The sequence below is a fragment of the Lagopus leucura genome, unplaced genomic scaffold, assembly GCF_019238085.1.
Source record: "Lagopus leucura isolate 7727_CA_CO unplaced genomic scaffold, USGS_WTPT01 Super-Scaffold_100015, whole genome shotgun sequence".
NCBI classification, from domain to species: Eukaryota; Metazoa; Chordata; class Aves; order Galliformes; family Phasianidae; genus Lagopus; species Lagopus leucura.
Genome location: NW_024962269.1, coordinates 13107219 through 13130956, shown reverse-complemented (window position 1 = coordinate 13130956; position 23738 = coordinate 13107219). Strand labels below are relative to the sequence as shown.

Sequence of the window (23738 nt, the reverse complement as noted above, 5' to 3'; positions counted from 1 at the left end):
GGGAGGGGCGGGGGGGGTCACCTCGCATCCCGCACCCTGCGGGACCCCCGCGGGATGCTGAGGGGTGGGAGCGGGTCTCGCCCTGATGTGACACCGCTGTCACTCCAGGGGCCGGGGAAGAGAGGACAGAGGGATGCAGGGATGCGAAGCGCCCGTGCGACGGCTGCCTGCCTTCCCATTCATTTTCTAGCAGCGTTTTGGAAGTGCCAGACCATCATGTAGAGATGGGAGATGGGGATGAATAAGGCATTCTTTGCTTAGGTGGCTTAACGCCACGGTAAACAGGTTAGAGACAGAAGCTTTTACAGCCTCACTTTCTCTCTTTGCTCGTTACCTTCGAGGATAAATCATAACAGACGGTATGGGGGCAAGGAATGCATCTGAAGGAGATCTCAGCCAGTCACTGCCCGGACAATAGTCCACCTCCTGTTGGGTTGCGTATTGATCAGGAGAGGAGCTGAAGATGTCGCCACACTAAATATTTACTGATCACACACAAATAGCCGGGACTTGAACGATTTTCTCCTGTGAGGAGAGCAGAGAGAGAAGGGTAAATCATTTTATTAGTGTGTATAAAGCAAAGAGCACACTCTGGCTTGGAGTGTTTTAAGATGTGTCTTCAGCTGGATGAAAAGAGTTAGGGAAATCGATATGGAGTGATTAGATGAGCCAGTCGTGTCAAAGAGAGAGGCTGTGAATTTCATGGATTTGGTTATACCGGGAGGGGGAAAATATATCGAGAGATTAAAGGGAGGAACCCGCTGTAGCGGAGCCAATGAAAAAATAATATCTAATCAGAGCAGGCAAAGGTACGGACGGGATAAGCCCCACATTTCCAAAGAATCACATCAGCTGGAGGGGAACCGGGGACGCACATGAAAGAGGCGAACGGGGGGCGAGCAGAGCCTAGAAATGCTACGGAGCAAACAGAGAGGCAGAGAAAAGTCGCCTCTGTAGAGCAATGCAGAGACACGGCGAGCGTGGGGACAATAGGGACAGGAGCGAGGGGACGGCGGGGCTGCAGCGGGCGCTGGGTGAAGGTGCGGGGTCCCAGCCGTGTCCCCAGGCGGGGACAGCCCAGCTCCGGTGCGAGGGGCTCAAACTCTCCCCTCCAAGTTTGTTCTCCCCTCTTTCTCTCCCTCCTCAAGCAAAATGTGGTGGGTAAAATGGATTTTAGGGTTTAACCACCTCATTTTATCCATCCCCGTAATGACAAGGCTCGCAGTATGTAATCTACAGATTACTGCCATTCGAGGGCGACCACAAGTGGCGTAAAAAAAATATAAATATAGTAATAAAAAAATACACATAACATAAATAATCAGTATTTCTGAAAAGGACAAAAAGGCAGAACGCAGCAGTGCCATCGGGCTGGGAGCGGATTGCCGGGCGCAGGCGGCTCCGCCGTGCTCCAGGTGCCGGGACGTTAAGGAACATTAAGGCCAACTTCGAGCAAATGTAGAAGTGCCAAAGGGCACAGAGCAGGGCAGGGCTCTGCCCATCGCCGTTAAAATACGTTCTTTAGGAAAGCTGGGATTTTCTTTTTCTTTTTTTTTTTTTCTTTTGCTCTCTTTTTTGTTTTTTTGTTTTTTATTTATTTATTTCTGCCTCAAATCAATGATGTTCGGGCCATCTTCAAACGCTGCTTCCTCCCTGGGTGTATTTTCCTGTAGCAGCAATAGGATGCGACTGCAGAGCACTGAGTCAAAGCACCGGCAGAAAGTTGGAGCCGCAGTTTAACTGATACTGAATGCTGGGAGGGAAGAAAGGCACAGAAGCGAGGAACGAGGAGTAGAAGCGATGTGGAAACAGCTTTTCATTAATCCTCCAAGTGCTAATTTTGCTACTGTAAACAAACACTGAAGTTAGAAACAGCTGCATATACTGTGCCGGGCACTGGGAGTTGGGGGAAGAGAGGAGAAAATGGCTTTTGTCCCCCCGTGTCCCCCTTTTTGTCCATGCATGGCACCCAGCCCCTGCCTTTCTCCAAAGCCAGGGCTGATGCTGCTTTTAGCTGTGGAGAAGGGGACAAATAGAGGCACACGAAGAGCATTTCACATGAGCCATTGGAGCTCAGGCAGCTCTGCTGGATCACCAGTGCAACAGGAAACCTCGGGACAGACACAGCCTAATTAACAGTTTTCCATAGCTGAAGCGATTTTTAAGAATCCCAGTGGATTAGACCAATATGTTCAGGTGTAAGGCTACGAGGGCCTATAACTCCTTTCGCTATAATCTTATAACCTCCTTACCTAATTCCTTAGATTGCAGATAGGAAGAGTCTGACCCTGGAGGTCGGAAGGAGCTGGGTTTCATTAACCCTTCCCTCCTCGGCCCTGCTCCAGGGTTCACCGCACTGACTGAAGGACTGGAGGCAGAAGGAAGGGATTGGGATGGGGCTCGGCCCAAACGGGTGCCAGGGCTTCAGATGGTCTCTGCTCTCCCCTCAATCTAAAGGGAAAGGGAAATGGAAAGGGAACTTCTCTGCGTCCTGTGTGCCGGGAGGAGCTCACACGTATGGACATTCGGGAAATGATTCTTTCCCTTTACATCACTTCAGAGCTTTGCTTGTGTTTTTCTTCTTTTCTAATTTAAGATTTTTTTTTTTTTTTTCCCCCCAAATATGAAGGGAATGAAACATGCTGGATACGTCAGATATTGCAAAAGGCAAAGCAATCTCCATCTCTGGGAGCAGCAGCCGTCTCTTAAGCTTGTCCATAAGCGAGCTGTAATCTTTAAGGGGAAAAAAAAAAAAAAAAGAGAGAAATCTAGGCAAGCTTCTCAGGCTGTATTTGGCTGCTAACACACCTGGTTTATGTTTTAATAGGTAGTTGCATTGTATTGATTCAGGGTACATCATTGATGTTGAAAGTTAATAACGCTCAAATTATATCTATCTGCCTATGTACATAATTGCATACACAGTATAACACTGTAAGAATTTGCATTTTGCTGCACATTCTTTGTTCATAAATCTTTTAACACACTGAATTGTTCCTTTGAAGAAAATGCTATTGAACCACATGTTTAAGGAAAAGATGCTTCTAAACTATATGTTTAAGCAATGAAATTGTTGAGTGAAATACAGGTTTCTTTGTATCTCACACAAACCTTGCCATACGCCAATCTTAACCTGCACATCCGAAACGCCTCTGTGATTTTTTTTCCTTTCTCCCAGTCAGAAGGCAGAAATATGTGACCTGCTGAGCGAGGTGGGTACTTTTGGGTAAGTATGTTTAGATATGATCTCCAGATACATGTACCATACTTTCAAATTCTTGGGATGCTAATTGAGCTAGCAAACAACAACCCAGCTGAGCGTTTCGGTTCCTTCTCTGCTTAACAGGCGCTTAACACAGAATTATATTGTAGCCATCCATCTAGGGAACAATATAGCCAAGGAGTCAACAGCAACGTTAAACCCAGATCATACTTGCTGCCTTATTCAGACTCCTCTTCCTTTTCACGCTTCTAAAAATGAACTCTTTAAAGAGATTTTTTGATTTCTGAGCATCATAAAAAATAATTAGCAGAATCAGGAGCGGACAGAAAGTTCCAAACAACGGGTCTAAATATTTCATATTCCCACTTACAATTCTAGCCCGTCACTTGTAAAAAGGAACCATCCCCTATTTGTTCTTTAGATGTTTTAAAATACAGAAGGATGGATTATTGAGGCTGGCAGCTCCTATTTTTCCAGGGCCTGCCTTTGAGGTGACAGAAATAGAGACCGAACTATGAGGAAAAAAAAACAAAACAAAAAATAACCCCAACAGCCCCCCCCAAGAAAAAACAAACAGCCAAATAAATAAAACCCAAACCCTGGACAGGAATATAGGCAGACAGCTATAGAACTGCATCTGAGCCGAATCATACGTACTGCAATAGGGGATGTGCAGAAAAAATAGATCGCATATTTATAACCTCGTAATTGGAATACATCCTTATCTCTCTCTTTTGAAACGTTGCAGCTTTCTTGGAAATATTTTGAGTGCATATTTTAAGCTCCATTCTCCCGAATTGAATTAGATGAGGTGTTTCACGAAGGAGTAAAATACTTGTTTGCAATTTAAGGTTTAAGTTTCAGTCACCTATACATCTCTGCATCATTTGCTTTGTCTTTTCCTTCTCCTTGTGTTTGCAGACCTTCTGTAAAATGGTGTTTATTTGTATCAAAACCTAATCTCTGCATGCAAGAAAATAGGGAATGTTATTCAAAACAACCCCCTGTGTTTGACTGAGGTAAATGGGATGAGAATTTTTCACATGCAAAGAGTTAAAGCTGAACCGAAAACTTTAAAGCAAAGGGATAGCAGCAAACAGTGAAAAATGGCACGTCTGCTCCCTCTGACAAGCTTGCACTACATCACATGTTAGGAAGCACAGTTTTTTGAATCTAAGACCAGTTTTAGTTTTTAATAGGAAATAATTACATGGAACTTTATTTCCAGAGAGAACGTCCCTTCCAGCTACAGTGTTTTGCTTTGATCTGAGCATTAACTGGTAATAAAATAACCATATTTTGGATCCTAAGCATATTGATGCTTAAAGGAATGTTATGCTTTCAATCAAACTCTAACGTCAGATTATCCAAAGGTATTCATCCTCCTTTTGTCAGAAACCAATTTGTTCTTTTACTCCCGCAGCCCCTCACACGTGTTTCTGTACATTTTGGCATTTCATAGCAGAATTTGCACTGTCGAGGTGGAAAACTTGTACAAGGAGTGAGATCACGTTCCAGCCCGGCAATCTGTGCTGTGTCCCATGCAGCCCCCGCTGTGGCTGCCCCTTACACTTGCACACCTCCATCGCGCCACTACTGCGTGTGTGTATTTAGCTTGAAATCCCACATTTTTATCGTTTTTGTTATTTTTTACCTGCAGAATCAATCACTGGGACCCGTCCCAAACAATTAACCTCCCCTTTATATGAAGGACCCAAGTGCAGTGCTTCATAAAGCCATGAAAAGGACATCCCAGACACCAGGACCCGAGCCCAGGCTGGTCACGGAGCATAAAGGGAGAGCCAAGGGGAGGTTTTAGCTCTTTGCCCCACCAACTCTCGCTAGTTCTAAGTTTCAGTGTGACAATAAACCAGTTTTGATAAGGCAGCTCATGGATTTCTCTGCCACATAAAGTTTTCTTAATAATAAAAAAGAAGAAACTTTATCCCTGCTAAATTAAAATAGGGCAGATGTTGGATATGGTTCATATTAGCCAGCCCTTCACCCCTTTGCCCCTGGCACTAAAGTCCTGACTCTCGCTTTATTCCATCTCTGTTTCTAACTGGAAGGTATTATTCCTGCCCTCGCTCTCTTCTCGTATTTATTTTTTCAGCGTCTAAAATTAAACCTATTCATTTAGCAACATACGTTCTACTTCGGATTGCTAAACCTGCCCAGAGAGGGGAAACGTTTTCCAAAAAGTGATGCACCGCTGACCTTAAAACAAAACATAAGGCAGGGAAAGCTGCTCCTAAAAGGTTTATTTCTAGAGAGTTTTGTAGCTCTGTTGACGTTACAGGGATAATGGCTGTATTGCGACAGGCTTTCAAGGCCCAAGAGGTTTACGTTTGCTTCTGACCAGAAGTATAATAACATTTTAAGGGTGCAGGAAGTCTCATCACTTTTCAGATATTTAAAACAAGATTGAAAAAAAAAAAACAAACCCTTGGGAAACATAGACGATGGTGGGCGGTCCTGCTGAGAAAGAAGGGCACAGACAAACTAAAAAAACAACCACCCCCCTGAAAACCCAAATAAAAATCAATATTAAAAAATCCCTAGCTTTGCCAGCTTTTCCCTGCTAGCTATATGAAAATCCTGGCTATTAAGCTCCTAGGATAGTACAGCTCTTTTCTCCAGGGTTGCAAAGATAGAATTTATTGTCCATTTGGAGCGCTCAAGTTTAGGCTAATAAAAGGCCCTCTGTAAGCAGAAATGCCAAAGTTGATGTTTGGCGTAGTTCTCAATGGTGGAGTTTATATAGGATGGGGCTCTGTGCTATTTAGAATTACTCATATCTCAGCAGCTGAAGATGATTTGACATACAGGAGTAAATGATAGTAGGCGATGGCTGGAGGTTAATCAGCCCGCTTTCTGAACTGGGCATTTGAAAGCAGGAAAAAGTGAAAGCTGCTCTCTCTCCCTTTCCTTTTCTAAGGCACTGCTAACTTTTATGATTTTTTTTTTCCTCTTTCTCTTTTACTATCTGTCTTTGTGCCTGAGGGCCAGTGAAAGAACACTGCAGATTCTAGATTGCTTTCAGAGTTTCCCTTTGCTGATGATGGATTACCATGTCAATTTAAACGGCATAGGATTAATTTGTTTCAATGATTTCTCTTTAGGCTGAATGCCAGTCTTTTTTTTTTCTATCTCTCTCCTTGCTCTTCAGAATAATAATAATAATAATAATAATAATAAATCCTTAAAAACCCCAAACACTTTTGATATCCCACGTTAAAAAGACAATAATAGAAATAGACAAGTTAGGTGTAATGTTGCAACACAGTTATAGGTTTGAGTGTTTTTATCTCATTTTAAGGGGCTGAAGCATACAGTCAGTCACATTAAAATGAAATTGGATCCAACGTTTATTCAATAAATACTTGTCTTGTAGGTAATCCAGAGCAGAGTGCTTTTGACACATAAGGACTTAATTTGTCTTGGATAACAAGTTATTAATATGGCACATTTAAACTTGCCACCTACAATAAGGTCATTTAGATCTATAATGTGGCTCATGAGGGAACTCCATAAAGCCAGAAACAAAGTTAGGGACCGCCCTCGCACGGGGCAGCTCCCGAGTCAGCGCATGGCTCGGGCTTTGCTCTTTCCAAAGAAAGTTCTGAGAGGGAGGGCCCTCCCAAACCCCAACGGTTCACACCTGCTCCTCCCTGACAGGTGAGCAGAAATAGGAAGGGAGGAGGAAAAAACCCAAACGCACCTTTTCTGAATGAGTAATGTTGAAAGCCGTGCTGCATCTGCAGGCAAACTCACTGCAGTGCTGAGCGAAAGAAACAACATTTGGTTCCGAGGGAAAATTCGCCTGCGTTTGTGCTCTGCCTTGTCCACGTGCTCTGCGATTTTCTGGCTTTTAATAATAAGTGAGGAAGTTGGAACATAATCCAGCCATAAATGTTATTGCTGTAATTTGACTGCGCCGTGTTTGTTCGCGCATCAGCCGTATACGGAAAGAGAGGTGGGGACGTGTGTTGGCGGTCCTCCTGCAGCCTGAACAAACAGAGGTCTTTGGGTATAGATTGGGTTTCAGACCCCTAATACTTTGTGATTGCTTTAAAATTTGGAAAGCTGGGGAAAGGGTGTTCAGTTTCAGACCCGTCCTCACTGAACCACGTCTGCAACAGTCCCATGGGGACGGGAACCCAGTGGGCATGCTGTATAGGATGTGGTTTGAGGCCGGCGATGCCTTCCCTGCACTGCATGTGTGAGCCTCGCTGTGCTGCTGCTTGACGTTAAGTTCTTGATTGCTCTTGCCCTGGCAGATTCTGTCTCTTTAAGTAACTAAATCTCATTTTTAAGCTCTTCCTGGGAAAAGGATGTTACACATGAGTAGAAAAATGCAGGCAAGAAAGGCTAATTGAATGAAAAGGGAGAATTAGGTTAAAAATAGAGTACAATCTAGTATCACATTTTCACTAGTGTAACCTGAAATGAAGGTGTCTCCGAGTCCCTAGTGATGCCAGAGTGTTTAGATGTTGGGCACAGATGGAGACACCTATTGAAATGTGTCTGAAGAAGATTAATAGGACTTGTCAGTGTTGGGAAAGCACTGCTTTGCTGTAAATTTCTACTAGCACAAGATGAATTACCGATGAATGCTCAGTTATCAACCCCATCACTATCATTGGACACTAAATCAAATTGAGCAGTTATCTACAATCAGAAAATTTCTTTTAAAAAGAGGCATACACCTTAAGGCTTAAACTCTTTAATAAGACAATAGCCTCTGTGGTATGTGTGTGTTCACGAAGGGATGTCGCTGAAAGTTTCTACACAAAAAGCTTCTGTTCTGAAACGAACTCTGAGTTTAGTGTGAAATCGGGCTTGTCGAACAATAGGAGATATTCAGAAATCCTGGTGGTACAATATAATGTTCTGCCGGGGGCCGGATCCACGCCATTAGATTTTGGATCGAGCCCTATTTGTGAATGGCTTTTTGTCAGCGCTGCTTTCTCTTTATTTTTGGTGATGATAAAAAAACTTCTCTCTACCTTAAAGACTCAGCATCCTAATCATATATTAATGCAAAATAGCTGTCAAGACACAGGGCGTAAGTATAATGATAACAGCCCCCCCCAGCATATTTAGGAAATGACAGCTTAATATAATGAAATACACGATGAAAGAATGAAGAACAACACTGGAGCTAGGAATATTTCTTTTTACTCTTCTACAAAAGGGGAAACTGTCACAAGCAAAACTACGGCGAGCGTTCACCAGCCCCGTGGTACCGCATATTAGCTGCATTCACCATGTGACGCCGCTGATGACAATGACATTAAAGAAGCACTATGTATTTTTAGTTTCTAGGACTTCTCTTCCTCTCACTCAGGCACAGCACCGCTTTATCCAAGGAGATTTATCGCAGCATGTTTTCAGGAGTCAATTTTTCCCATTTATTATAGACAAGGGCAGTCATTTATGTATAGGGAGGGAGACAGGTACAGTGCTGTTATCTGATCGGTGTCCCCAGCACAGCCACCATCCTAATGGATGCTAAATTCCCACTGTGTGGGATTGGGCCCTGCCTGGGCTCCACAGCCCAGGAATGCATCCTCCCCATCTCCTCCACATATCTCACCTGTGATGTGTGCTGCTTTGTGAGGAGGGAATAACGTACCACTTACCACAAAGCACGGCTTCAAATCCTTTGTGTGTTTTGCATCCCAGCTTATTATTTACCACCTTAAAAATGTGACTGGGGAAGGGACAGCAGCTGTTATCTCCTTTATTTTTACACCCACATTTTTGGGCAACAAGCACCCCGTATTTGGGCCAGATTCTCACTCGGATGGAAGTTATTACCTTCTGGCAGAACAGAGCCGATCTCAGCCAGCCGCAGCCCATGCCCTGCTCACACGGGCTCTGCAAAGCATCCCCTTGTTCATTTATTTCCTTTGGAGGGTATGATTCCTTGAACGTGTTCGCTCTACGGAGGGCAGCGGTCATTTTCTAACTTTATTTTCCCCCCAACAAACACAGTCAGAGAATATTAACAGGGGATATTAATAGAGCTGAGTGCGGCATGGTGCTAGTTAGGTGTAGTAGCTGAGAAATATGAACTAGTGAGCATAATCCATAAACTCCATTTGGTTACTATAATACTCCAATCTGTATTTATTACAACCCCACTCTGATGCTTATACAACAGCAATTGCTAGATTTATACACTCTAATGGTTTCACAATAGGAAAAACCTGTGTTCTTTATCTTTCTTTTCCTGTCCAAAATAACCCCTTCCACATATACTTCAGGCTTCTCTGGACCTTGTCTGGGTTTAATCACAGGCTGTGGGACAAAATGTGCATTATTAAGAAATATAAATATTTTCAGAAGCAATCAAAGGGTTGAAAGATTGATTCGGCATGTAGATTGGATTTAATTCGAAGCAGCTTTGTTCTAATGAGTACTACTGGGATACAAAGACAGCAGCCGCTTATGGCCACCAGTTGGGAGCTTGGATTCGCGGCAGTAACCTGTCAAGAATTTCACCCAACTGCCAGGTATTAAACAGCAGAGTTCTGGGGAAGTCGATGTCCAGCCTCCTCCATCAGAGGCTGGAATAGGATTTCAGAGTTCCTATTTTGCCACAATGACAATTAAGGACAATTTCTTTGCGTAAGAAGGTGATTATTTTTTTTTTCCCTTGCAAAAGTGAACTGTAGCTCACTGTTGGCTTGGAAGATCACATCCCCGCTGGGAGACCCAGTAGAACCGCCTTGCTTGCCCTGCTTCCCTCAGAAAAGCCTGCAGCCCCCTACAAAACATCCTCAAAGCTGAGAAAACGGGACAATTTGCTGCTTTACCTTCAGATTAAAAAAAAAAAAAACGAAAACAACAAAAACAACAAAAAAACACAACAGAAACCTGAAATTTCAACGTTTGCTGCAGGGTGGGGGGGTCACGTCACAGGTACTTGGGAGCACAAGACCCTGGAAACTCTCCTAAACGTTGAGCGTACAGTTGGAATCACAGCACATACAGGATCAAACACCCACTAGTTTCTCTCTCCCCATAGCCCCCCCTTGCCTACTTTTGTCCATAAAAGCAATAGAAAGAGAGAAAGCTTGAATTTTCTGAACTGTTTCACCCATCCACAGCTGGAATTCCAAAGTGAAATGAAAATGCCTTTAAAATCAACCCTACATGGGAGCCTGAGAGAACAAGTTTTCCTTTGTTGTAGGGTATAGTATTATTTGCTGTAGGTTTTTGATATACATTCTAAATTAGGCCTGCAAAGGAATGCTTCATCTTTAATTCATCACTCTCAGCTGAAAGAGATTAGCAATGTCTAGCACGCACCCTTCGTATGGTGCTGACCTCATCAAGTATGGCCTGAAATTAATTAGCCTCATTCATTCCAAATGGAAAAGGATAATGGAGCTGCATTTTAGAGATGACCATCACAAATTGTATGCAGCATATTTAAAATCCCTCCCCCCTCGCTCCCCTCCCCATTTAAAAAACTATGTAGATTAAAATTCTTTCCAGAACTTGCAATATGTCAGAGTTATCAAGGCATCGGGAGCAGAAACCGCTCCGTTTTTATTTGTGGAACTGGGAGCCACATTTTGTATGTGTGGCTGTAAAAGCGGCGAGTCTGTCTTGATGGCAGAACACCTGGAATTAATTTGATATTTCCAGGTGCTCTGGAAAACCAAGGCATCAAGCACTTGATGTTTAAACATTCTTCCACCCGCTAGCTTAAATCAATATGAAAGTGGTGTCCCTTTGTCATTCATACATGCAAAGTGCTAGCACAAACTCCAGCTTGGCTTCAGAGTCCTACATCACTCATAATCTAATTAGAAATCAGAGCAGAGCTGAAGCAGCATTCTTTGTGGATTCTTGGGCAGCAAATAGGGATACTTGTCTTTTGTTTCCCTCCCCGATGGCATTGTTCACAAGCTTTCACACCACATCTCTAAAGGTGGTTAGGTGCCTCAAGATGCTGACAGCCCTGAAGGACAAGATTATTTCGGTATTTAGGTGCCAACCCTGGGTGATTTCAAACAGAATTAAGCAACTGGACATTACTGGAGGGGAGAAATAAAAGAAAAAACATCCAATGTGAATGAAAAGCTCTAATCTAAAACACAACCGATGTTTTTCCACGGTAAAATTGCCTGCAGGGTTATTCTGCTGAAGTTTGCTGATTCTACCATGGTCAGCAAGCTCCTGGCTTCAGGCAGTGCCTCTGGGGCTGGGCACCACGCTGCCCTTGGCACTGGTCAGTTTCTCAGAGACAGGGAACACAGCAAAGAACTCAAGCTTTCCCACTGGATTTTGGAATATGCCAATGACTCACAATGGTGAGGTCTGGGCTAAAAGCAGATTCAATCTGGATTCATCCTTCTGTGCTCTCCTCTTGTGAGCAATGACTGCTGATGGACCCCAGCGGTGTGGGCTTCTCCCTCTGCCTCCCCACCACTGATCATCTAGAGGGCCTGAGATAATTCCGTGGGTAAGAGACACGTTTTTCCTCACACCAAATAATGCACTGTGCAGATTGCACACCCAAGGCTGGATATACTGGGAAAAGGTTTTATGAAAATAGACAGTCAGTTATTTCTTTTTAACACAAATATCTCCCTTCCAAAGATCTTGTTCAGTAAGGCAGCCACTGAATCCAGGATTGAGCCCGTTATTATTAATCCTAAACGAATTCACATTTGTCTACCATGAACAAAGCTGCTGGCCATCTGATAATCCAAATTTACTCAGGAAAAAAGAATGAGCAAACGTTAGAAGCAGCAGGTGAAATCATACCACAGTTATTAAGCCCTCTTTCAGGGGAAGCATAGGACAGATTAAATTGTTATGTTAGGCCATGTTGTGAGACCACGTCAATTTTGTTTGAGATCTTATCTTAGCTCAGAACTGTTTCCTCCTAAATTAAACCAAATGCTGAAGACATGAGAAGCATACTGAACCAAAGATGCAAAACTTTCCGTTTAGAAGCCTTCTGATCTTTTGTCCACAAACTATCAAGTTTTAGAGCTGCTGAATATAAATAATAATGATTATCTTCAATTTGCATAAATTCATTTGTCATGCTGCAACACTGGCACAGATTTTCCTCACTGTTTCTTTGCAACGAGGTGTTGATTTTACCTGAAAGCTGTTTTCATTTGCCACAGATCTTACAGACTGTGATCCTATGCTTACATTAAGCCTCATGCACTAACTGAACACGGTTATTCATTCTGTCTCTGGTGCTCTTAACCTCCCTTTTCCAAACACCACTGTCCAACACACAAACAAACAGAATTTTACAGCCAGAACGGACAAACCGAACTGGCACTTTGTCCAGCTGTCACCGTGCACAAGCACTTTCCTACATTCAGAAATGCGGTGTAATTCACCCTAATAAGAAATCAAATCTAAAAATGAGCTGAACAGACATTTTCAGGAATAACTAAGTTTCCAAATAAACCAGCTTTTTAGCTCAGCCTTTACTATGTTGCACTGTAAATCAATATAGTCTGCACTCAGAAGAACCCAGATGAGTTTGAATTGTCATCATTAAATCCTATTTCCCCCAGCGCAGCCAAACTAGGAGTCTCACTCCTGACAGAAGACTTTTCTCAACTAGGGACAACTTCCTAACTTCCTACAGCAATGATTCAGGCTCCAAGCAGTTCCATATTTTTTTAGAAAACAAACCATTACCAAAAGGCACAGCGCGCTTCATCCCTGGTGTCAGAGATGGAGTAATAGAGGAAATAATATTATTTAGCTGCTTCTAAAGACAAACATAATGATTGTACGTTAAATAATGCAAACTACTCAGCTGGACTTCCAGTTACCAGTATGCAAACTGTGTTCATCCATCACTTCATTCACCTCAGCTGTAACCATTGGTTAATGCTCAACTGGTGGGCATTAACACTGAGCTGTACATGTGAATGGGAAGAAAAGGGGAGTGCAAAGCTGTATAATTAGCTGAGATGAGTAGGATACCGTTGCCAGCCTGAATTTGTTGATGACACCAGGCATTAGGCAAGTAAATCTTTATCTACTGAAGTAACAGTTCACTTGCTTTCAGGAATGACATCCAGGAGGTACCTATGCACTGCTTGGAAGTTCTGAGTACAATATAATGATTCAAAATGGAGGCTCAGCTTTACTGTGAAAAACTATCAGTGTTTCTTATTTTCAAGAGTGTTCAAATTTGGTCTTTATGGCTGGGAGTTAGGATCTCATCCATGAAGTACTGAGCACACAGAGCAATTTGGGAGATTTCCGTTCTCATCGAGCATAGACTAAGGAGGTGCTCAATGGCACCACGGGGGGTCTGTGTGTATGGTAAGGACCTTCTGTGAGTTATAGCTTGCTCCTATTTGCATCATATATCAGTTACCTATAGTAGTTTTTCCTAACCTGCCGAACATTGCATATCCACACATACACAGTGAGCACACGTGCTGAAAAACTTAAGTATATTGAGTAGACATTTCTGCTCTTTATCCCAGATATATTATTTTGCTCTCCTGTAAGATTTTCTTTCCATACATCTTAATGCCACCATCCTTTTCTCATAATAACATAAATTAGCACTCTATAGGTATAATTACAGTAAGAGTTATTTTACTGCAAATACTAGAAGTCCATAACCTGTAATTCACTTTTTCTGATACTCCTCTATTCTAACACAAGACATGTTATTTTAAACCATCTAGGACCTGAAAGCTAATTTTGTACAGTAATATGTAATAGCAATGGAAGCTAAGCATCCTCCTTAACCCAGGTTTTACAGCAATGTTGCATTTCTTCACCAATTGCTGCTTGCTCGGCCTACAAATACTATAGCTGCCATGCCCATTAGGGTTGCAGTCTGAGAAATAAACAAGAGGAAGCATGATATGTCTTTATCTGTTTAATTTAAGGCGTCTATGAAAGCTTAAGACTTATTAGCCTGGAATAAATAATCCCTTGTACTATTCCATGGCAGATTCAGGGGCAACAAAAGTATTTGTGCCCTCTACCGTGAATCTGCCATATTTTCATGACACTAGCTGCTCTTCTCTTACAGAGACGAACTACCACAAGACAGTGTGCATATGGGGACCAAATATGTGAAGACAGAGTTGATGGATCTGGAGCCCTGACTGCTGCCCGGCAATGGCTCAACACGGACTGCTCTCATCCTGGCTGCTCTTCAACAGTACTTTGAACTGCATGAAGACCTAAGAACCAAGCCAACAGCAAGAGCATGACCAAGAATCTGAGAATCAAGCCCGCACCAAGTGCGTGACCAAGTGTTTACTCCTCTTCCAGACCATACCTGAAACATGGCGTGAAGTTTCATTCTCTTCTTCTGCAGGTAGGAGCACTTTTTTCTGGCTCACATCTTTGTGTAGGCTCACTCTAGGTTACAGGCTCTAGTGTTAGCAATGAGCAAGTCAATGACTCTAAAATAATCCATGAAAACCTCTGTCTTCCTCTAGAACTGACATTGTTTCATCATTTTCTCTCCGTTTTCTGGATAAATGCCTTCAGCATGAGAAGGGCACGCTGGCTCACATCCCACTTTATAGCTGAAAAGAACAAACTGACAAACATTTTTAATATGCTGCTGCTTATCAACATCCCAGTGAATAAAAGCTGAATGATATTTCCCTTTGGTTATTCATATGTGTACATGGATATGCTGATAAACTGCCACTTAGTCCAGAGGCTGTACAGAAAAAAATCGCCAGATAAAATACAGTATTCCTAGTGAAAACCTTTATGGAATACGTTCCTGCCCAAGCTCCTGCTGGGAGATGCACAATAATGCTCCCTGAGACCTGGCAACCCTTCTATGTGAGCATATGGTCTGCTCAGCTCTTGCAGTACCACTGCACAGCGAGTGAGCACACAGCAAAGTCAGAGCAAGCAGAGGGCTGTTTAATAGCATGGATTCTGTGGCTACATCAAACTTTTCCAATACTTCAGGAATGGATTCTTTTTCTCTGCTATTGAAGTGAGCACTGTTTGCAGAAGCAGGAGTGAGCAGAGACAATCTCTTTGGGGCAGAAGGAGTTCACAGCCATCTCCTACAGAGCCAGTGCTGCTGTGGAAGGGTCCTGCCTGATGTGTCAGAAGTTGTGTTTTCTCACGGCACTACATCGCCTTCATCACTTTTTTGTCTCTAGATGCTATGTAATTTGCTCAGTAATTGGAACAAAGAGAGGGACCTGAAAGTAAAAATCCCACTGCTGATGTAGACTGGTGCAGGGCAAAATATCAGCTGCAGTCACTGTGTTTCTGAGGGAGCCAACAAAGCCAGGCGAGTCAGTGCTAACAAGCAGATCTCGTCCTGCCTCCGCTCCTCGTGCTGGCAGAGCACTGTGCTGAAATCACTGCAGCAGGGATCGGGCCAGGAATGAGCGGCTGAGTTGCAAAGCAAATTAATTCCTGCCAAAAAAGTTCAGCTATGCTCAGAAGTATGTAAAGTGTCCGATTTGAGAAGTGTCAAGTAGCATTTGTGACCAATTATCCAAGATGAAGGGGGCAGAGCTATGTTTATATGTACTAATCTTCAGCCAAAGTTTGAAAACTCCAATTCATGGACACGCATCAGATTTCCTTTCCAGGCTTGGCATTTGCCTGTACGCACGCACGCACATTGCTCGGGGATGACAGGAAAACATGATTACGACTTGCAAATAATACAAATAAAAAAAAAAAAAAAAAGTGAGTGGAGCTGCCATGCAGCAGCAGCATGGTAATTAAGCCTATACTGTGATAAGTGGGGAAAAAAAAAAAATCACAGACTGCTGTATGAGTAAAATAGCTTTATCAGCTGAGCTGAAATATTACGGGTGATGTGTCTGCATTGTTATTTTTCCACAACCTGAGAAGCCTTGGGAAATGATCTACACAAAAGAATACGAACTGAAAGCTGCCTCTGCCATCTTCTGTTTAATTAACACAGGTATACCAGTTTAATGCAATTAATCAAGATAGTAGGGATTAAACAGTAACTCAGAGCTGAACACGACAATGTTATCAATTCCATGGTGCAAAAGGGCTGGGAGAAAATGACTGCGGTGACTAGAAGCACTATGGGCAAGGACAAGCTGACTGGAGTTTTGGGTGGGTTTCAGAGGTTTGTATTGATCTATTGAAATTTAAGAGTTGTTGATTTTTCACGTGGCCAAGCAGTTACCCGCCTTGCCCTTTCCTTTCCCCTCTCAGACCTTCCAGGGTAATCCCCCGAGTGGCAGCAACTCTTAAAGCGATTCCTCTCTCTTCTAACAGGTTCCTGATGCCAAAGGTCTGACCTTACAATGAGCAGCACACGGGGTGAGATTGGGCACTGCACTGAGCTTCACACACAGCTATTTTGGTAACCAGAACTGTGTAGTCAGGATAGTACAAGCACAAGCACAGTGAACGATTTATCAACATATTAACTCTATCAGTGCTGTGTCCCTGGACAGGTTCCTGTGTCTATTTCAGATCATAAACTCAGGCTTGAAGAAATCTTTGTCTGCAGGAGAGGCTCAGCCTGGCTTACTGCCACACCACTGCCCTTGCTAATCCACATACTTCCAGCCCTGATGCACTGGGACCACCACTGCTGGGTAAGAAGTTGGCTGCGTTCTCTGGGGTCATTCTCTTGGCTTAAGAATGTTAAATTGGGTGATAACGAGGAGTAACCACGTCCCTTTTTATGGTTAAGTTGACACTTGCCTTCTAGTAAACAGATGCAGCGATGACCCTCCTCATTTCTCACAGGTCACCAAACAGCCCTGGGACGGGAAAGGTTATTGGCCATTTACCAAACTCTGTTTGACTTGGGTTCATGGGTGAGAGATGAAAGTGCTATACTGCATTACCCATCTCCAGGGCCAGCCAGACTCCCTCAAGCAGTGTTTTATTTAACAAAGCAACTGCTGACTCATGGGAATCTAAGAGTTAAGGAAGAGAGGACACAATTTCAACCGCAAATACTTCCTTAGGGCAGACATCTTAAAGCAAGGATGAAACTCCTTGTTTCAGTGCTGCTCCAGTACACTTAATGATCAGCATGCTTCTCCTGTAATGAATCTCCCTTCTTACCACCAGAACTTCCATTGTGCAATTTATGGTGTTTCAGTCTCTACACTGTCCTGTTTCACTCCATCTCTCTGGGAGATGCTCCAACACTGGGGCAAGCCTGGACCAGCTACTTGCCCATAAAAAGCTTCCAACAGCTTCAGAGACCAGTCACCGTGTGCCTTGCCTCTTACCCAGACAAAACAAGCAGCTCAGGATCATACATGAACCATTCCCCCGACCTGAGCTACCCAAACATTTTGAATATCCCAGCGCTGAGATGGTGACAGAGCTTCTTGGCTCTGGAGAATCAGTCCTTGCTACTGGGATAGTTAAAGTCCTGCCTTTTAAAGATGATAGATGCAGTGCTTAATGCTGCAATGGTTACTGGAAGGAGAACATCTGCTCAGATCAACCAAGAATTTAACCTGGTCTCATGCTGAATTTCTTAAGATCTCAAAATCCCATACTGTTCCAAATTCACTGGCAATGATCAAAATCCTCTTTTGTTTTTCTTCCTTCCTGTTCTAGTGTGAACCATGAAACAGTCAGAAGTTGCATTTATTGTTTGATGCTACTACATCACTATAGCCAGTTCTGTTCCTCTTGTATTTTCTCCTTAATTTAATAGCCAATTTCTAGCAAAATCTTGTTGCCTAGATCCTGCCAACAACCAGGGAACAAACGCAAGCCAGCAGAGAAAATGAACGACCAGAAGGTAGGTGAAGACTGATAAATGCAGGCCATTCATGTGACAGAATCCGATTCATTTTCATGCCAGGGAAATTTTTAAATGGGACTCCTCCCAGTGGAGGGCTCACACTGCTCAAGGCCTGCTTCACTATAAAGACAACATGTAATTATTCAGGCCTTATGATTACTCCTTCTTACTAGATTCCCAGTCACAGGGAGTGAGGGCAGAGGTGAGCTCAGGCCCCAGTTTACTACCATGCACTGTACAGACTGTACAGTAGGAGCCCTATAAAAGGTGCTGTCTGCTTTATGGGGATGACAAATGCAGCCAGGTTGAGGGTTGAAGTGGCTTGTCCAAGATTGCAGATCCTATCAGCAGCAAAGCCAAAGACCCAGCCCAAGCCTCTCTCTACCTCCAAATCTACTGCTTCAGACACTTTCTATTTTCACATTTATTTTGAATCACCAAAATGAAAAATGGAGCAAGTGCCATGTCCTTTGAAACACTATTTATTGCATTTATAGAAAACATTTTGTTTACTCGGGCTAGCGGAGATCATTAAGTGAGAAATTCATCAGGAAAAAAATATAGGCTGGGTGTGACTGAGAAACTTGTGCTATATTCTGCAGTACCAGGATCCTGCCATCCTATCCTCTGCTGTCAGGTTGGGGTCACAACTGCCATTTGGAGAAGCTTCCATGGAGATGTGAACAGAATATGAATACAATTCTGTGTAAGTAGATTTTTGTTCAGTTTTAGTTTAATGCGATGTATCAAGTCTGTACAGAGTCTGCTGTTAATCCCAGCCTCGTCATGAAAATGCATTTGACCACTACATGTTCAATCCCATAATGCATACCTGCGTACCACACCATAGCAACACCCACTCCATTTATCTATTAAAATTATTTTACCAGGTCAGCCCTTTGACATTTCACATTTCTTTTGTAAAAGATTCTATAGCACACATCAGTTGTGCTCTCTCTCTACCTTCTGATCAGTTGGCAGATTTTCTTAAGGCTATTTTGACTTATTGTAACATTTCTCTACTTTCTTATTTGAGTAATAGAGGCCTTCACAAGCATAATATGACCTAAAAACTCAAATATGACTCTCAAAAACCAAATAGATACTCATTATCATTTTCTCTTTAGTATTTGCAAGTTCTGGGTTATCTTCCACAACCTTTACATGTTAGCTAGTGTTTTACCCTTTGGTAGTTTTGCTCAATTACAGAAGGTTGTGACAATTGACAGATGTGTGTTTGTAGATTTCTTTACAGATGAAATCAATGAAATGTCCTTAAGTCTAGTAACTACTCGGTACTAGTTTATACGGCCCTCTTTGCTCCTACTGCTGCTTTGAACCAATTTATTTAGTCATTTTGACTTTACTCAGATGCATTCCTTCCTGCTGCAACAGCAGTTACACGGGATGTTTGAAACCATGCAGTCATTTCCATTCTGGATTTCATGAGGGTTTATTCTTGTCTGAGTGGTGAATCATACATACATCCCTCTGTGGATTCCAGGTGAGTTAGTCACACTAGATGCTTCCAAGTAATACACAGAAAGGTGCTGAGAAAATGACAAGTCTCTGCCCAGTCAGAAAGCTCAGCAAAGGTAGATCAGAGAAAAATGCCCTTAAAATTTTTCTAGGGGAAACCCAGGGCCAGAAAGCTTCTGCCTTCGGAGAAGCCTGACAAGCAGGGAGGTGGAGTTCTTGCACTATTGACTGACCAAGGGCTTCTCCCTGTCCTCAGAAATAGATCAGGAAATAACTGAAAGTACCTGAAGATATCAAAAGGATAATTAAGTTTCATTGTGAGAATAAGAAGGTAATCTGTCTAGACAAATCTAGGGCCTAGCACTGAAAACTGTAGTATCTGAATATAAAAAATGAGTAATTTTGAATAAAGATACCTATCAGGACTGCAAATTCAGAGGGTAAAAAAGCAGCCTTGCTTAATAGGCCATCTCTCCATCTTCCTCTGGCTCATTTTCTTGTTCTATTTCTTCCTTTTGTGTTCTTGCAAAAAAAAAAAAAAACAAAACCAAAAAAAAACCCCCACCAAAAAACACATGTAAAATCTGATACTGAGAATGCTTTAGCTTCATTTCAACCTTTTCTTCTCAAAAGGTTTTGTTCCACTAGGAAGATTCCCCCTAGCTCAGCCACAGTGGAGGAAGCCTTGCAGACCCCTTTGCAGACAGAACAGCTGTGTTTTGAGGGGTTCTCCAAAGCGGTCAGGACCCTGTTCTTGTGGAGCTCTCGAAAATGCTTTTGAACTGGCATGAGAAATCACCTGGGACCCAGAGCAGAGCACAGGGCGCACAGGACAGTATTTCCTCTGTGCCTTTTTTGCTGAGCAGAACTGCTGCACTATAAACAAATGTGAGTTTTGCCTCATTCTTAGATAGGGTGAGTTATGAAAGCCCACTCCAGACATAATGAATGTATAGATCATTTTGACCAGATCATAATCTATGAGTAAATAATGTTCTCTGAAAACGTATAGGTGAAATAAAGAACTTGCTACTATTGCTCTATTGGTATCAGGGATTACTGATGAGGCCAACATAGGTCTGAGTCTCTGTGCTGGAGTTTATATACAATGCAGAACTAACGACAGGGTTTGGCTAGCAAATTCCAGCCCAGATCGGTGTATTCAGGGATTATACAGCTGCAAACAGAACCTGAAACTACAGAATTTATCCATCTCCAGACTTTATCACAAGCCCCAAACTCAGATTGGGGCACAAAACATTTATAAAACTTTGCCATTAGGTTCCCCTGATTTTGGTAGTGATAATTAATAAGCAAATCCCATAGCAATTTTCAAAAGGAGCAGGACTCTAGTACACCCAGTCTAACACCTATGACATCAATGCACAGAGTAAGCCTGCGGACACCATGCTTAGGACCCAATGGCTGGCTGCCATCACGGTCTCTACCACAAGGGAGTTAGTTTTAAAGAAGCTGGCACTGAAGTGACATCTGTGTGCAATGTGCTGCCCTATCCAGACACTGGACTCCATGTATTTTGCCCTAAAACTGGAGAGGAAGGCACTGGGGAAAAAAAAAAAAGAGGAAAAAAATATGAGGGAATAAAAGTACTTTTGAAAGAGAAGAAATCTACATTTCAATGAAAATCCTTTCAAGGCATTTCAAATAAGAGTCTGAGAGAAATAATTACAAAGTTTGGAGAGAAAGAACGTTAGCTTTGATATCTTTTTCTTCTATGAAGCAATTAAAATAAGCAATTTTTCAAATACTAAGCAGAAAATTACTAATGGCTGAACCCAAAAGCTTTCATTTCCTTCTTGGGGCCTTTATTCTTCTAAAAAAAGACAAAAAATGTGAAGGTGGTTTTCCAGATAGATTAATGCATAAAGCAGTCGCTAGTTGGATGTCATAAAAACTACAGCAGCATAGAATAGCTGAGATTAAGAGCTAGATCTAAATCATGCAACAGTCCAGTTAATATCAATGTCTAATTAAGAAATGCATAAGAAGTCTGTAATGTTGATTTGATGGAGAAAAACTCTAATAGGGTTTCTTTTGGAATTTTCCATTTCAATTGCTGTGTAGACTTTTAATGGATGTCCTCTCCAGTCTTTGGTATTAGCAGGAATCATCCTCAAATTAAAACCAGGGCCTAAAATGGAACACAGGTAGACAAATTAGCTTGTCTGGGAAGCAGTCTGAATAGCATGACAATGTGAGCTCAACCTGAAATTTTAGTACAAATAGAAGAGAACAAATGTCTCAAATCTGGTGTGGAAACCCTATGTGCTTATCGTTTAAACAATTTAAAACCCTGTAATTTCAAACAATGCAATGTAACCTGTTTCCTCACCTCCCTCAGCCTGCCAAAATATGCAGAAAGCCACAGACCATTAAGAATTATGAATTAGCCTTTTTAAATTGGAAGACGTACTATAGCCATGTAGTCTTTCTGTAGCCATGCATGTTACTGTCACCTCAAAGTGGGCTCTTCTTGGCTTGTAACAGCATTCAGAACACATGGCTCCCTATCACCATCAACGCTGCAATTAGTCTCCCACTCCCTTCTGGGTAACTAACACACTCAAACTTTGAGCAAAATGAAACCTGTGGCATCTGTCCCAGATTATCCAGGATGTTTGGTCTCTAGGTATGAAAGGAGAACTGGTTTTACATTGTGTGTCACAGATACCCTGAAGTTGTTAAGTTACAAGCAGTGTAACTGTTAGCACGCATAAATCCTCACAGCAAAGAGGGAGAAAGCATAGCACTGGCTTAAAGCAGCAGTGTATTTGTTATCTCCACTTTGTTGTTGACCCAGCAAATCCGGGGGGAATTATCTCAAGAATCCAGGAAGACAGCAAACTCAAAATAAGCCCTATGACCTAAGGAGCAAGCACACTGGGGAGTCATTTTTAAGTTCATTAGAGCACGTTAAAATACAATACACTGACCATGGTAAAGGCAAAGCATATTATTCCTTCTGCCCACATATTTCTTTCAAGCACTAAATCCATCTAGAGTCCTTTCAGAATCATACCATAAAGCCTTGCCACTTCACTTTACAAACAAAGCGGAAAAGACCAGAGGTAAAATCAGAACAACAGTGAAAGTTTGGCACTTCCAAATTGCTGTCACTGCCTGAAATGTCACAGTCTAAATCCTTATCTGGCATTTTTCCATTGATCAATGAGGCACAGATGCTTCATATTAAAAAGCAATACCACGGGACTGGGGATGCCCCAAGGATTGTTCTCCTTGAACAAGGGAGCTATGACATTCTCAGCACGGCACCCACTCTCTGAATGATGAGGCTCTAATGATGTGACATTCAGCTCCAGAAGAGGAGTCTGATTTTCCACAAATAATTCCGCTTGACTGTATGACTGGGGAACTACCAGGTTCTCAAAATAAAATGGAGCACAGCTTTTGCAGGATGCTTTCCCTGCAAGCCTGGATTTATGTAATACATAGGAAATAAGAGTATGAAGCTGGCTGCCTTCTGCAAATAATACACAACAGAAAAAATAAACAAACCTTAACTTGTCCAACACACTTGAGAGCCACAAATTTCCTTACTGTTTTACTAAAGGAGAGGACAACTTCTTTCCTCCATAAAACTATCCTTTCAGACATTACTACAGTCATGACCTCACTGCGGTTCCTGGATTCTTTCTGAAAAAATGAAATGAATAATACACCAGTGATCTCATCAAAGCGTAAAGGACATCTTATACAGGAGGAGAAAGAATATCTGGAGAACCTCAGTGCTCCATCTGCATAAAGACAGTAGAAAAAGGACTGTAACATTGGAGAGAATGAAAGATTCGATGATGGAAACGCATTTTTCCATCTTATAAACAATTAGGATTCATTTTACCTATCACATTGGCCATCGTTCTAGATGTCCCTACAGGTGTTCTTTTTTTCTCGTGCCTTTATCAATACCTTCTCTTGTCTCTTCTGTGCTTTTCGTACATGTTTCAACATACTTGGTTAGTCTTTGAATCATACACACTAGTGTTCTCAACAACACTCAAAATATATTTTTAGGATACAACACAGTGCTGTTATACAAATATTCACAAACTTCATTCATAGCTTAGATAATTCTGGCTAAGGACATGTTTCTTCATGTTCATGTAGTTCTGAGGCCAAGGAGTCCTGGGTTATGGGAGCTCCCATGTATTTTGTGGCCCTGGTACCTTCTGGCAGTAATCGGGAGGGCAGGCAGGGAGAGGTGCTTTGTTTTCTTTGGCTGGACCATCT

General features: G+C 42.3%; 1 long non-coding RNA gene across 16 annotated transcripts in view; it reads left to right on the top strand.

Moving 5' to 3' along the window:
* The window catches only part of LOC122182704, a 40006-nt gene that overhangs the window by 9210 nt on the left and 7058 nt on the right, over window positions 1-23738 (top strand). For 7 of the 16 annotated variants that reach the window (XR_006179937.1, XR_006179935.1, XR_006179932.1 and 4 more), the window contains 4 exons: window positions 14277-14567; window positions 16490-16815; window positions 17901-17987; window positions 18593-18696. This is a non-coding gene — a long non-coding RNA (uncharacterized LOC122182704). Of the gene's footprint in view, window positions 1-3206; window positions 3227-14276; window positions 14568-16163; window positions 16338-16489; window positions 16816-17900; window positions 17988-18592; window positions 18697-23738 lie in introns of those variants that run through there. The other 9 variants (XR_006179940.1, XR_006179931.1, XR_006179930.1 and 6 more) reach the window with 9 other exon arrangements.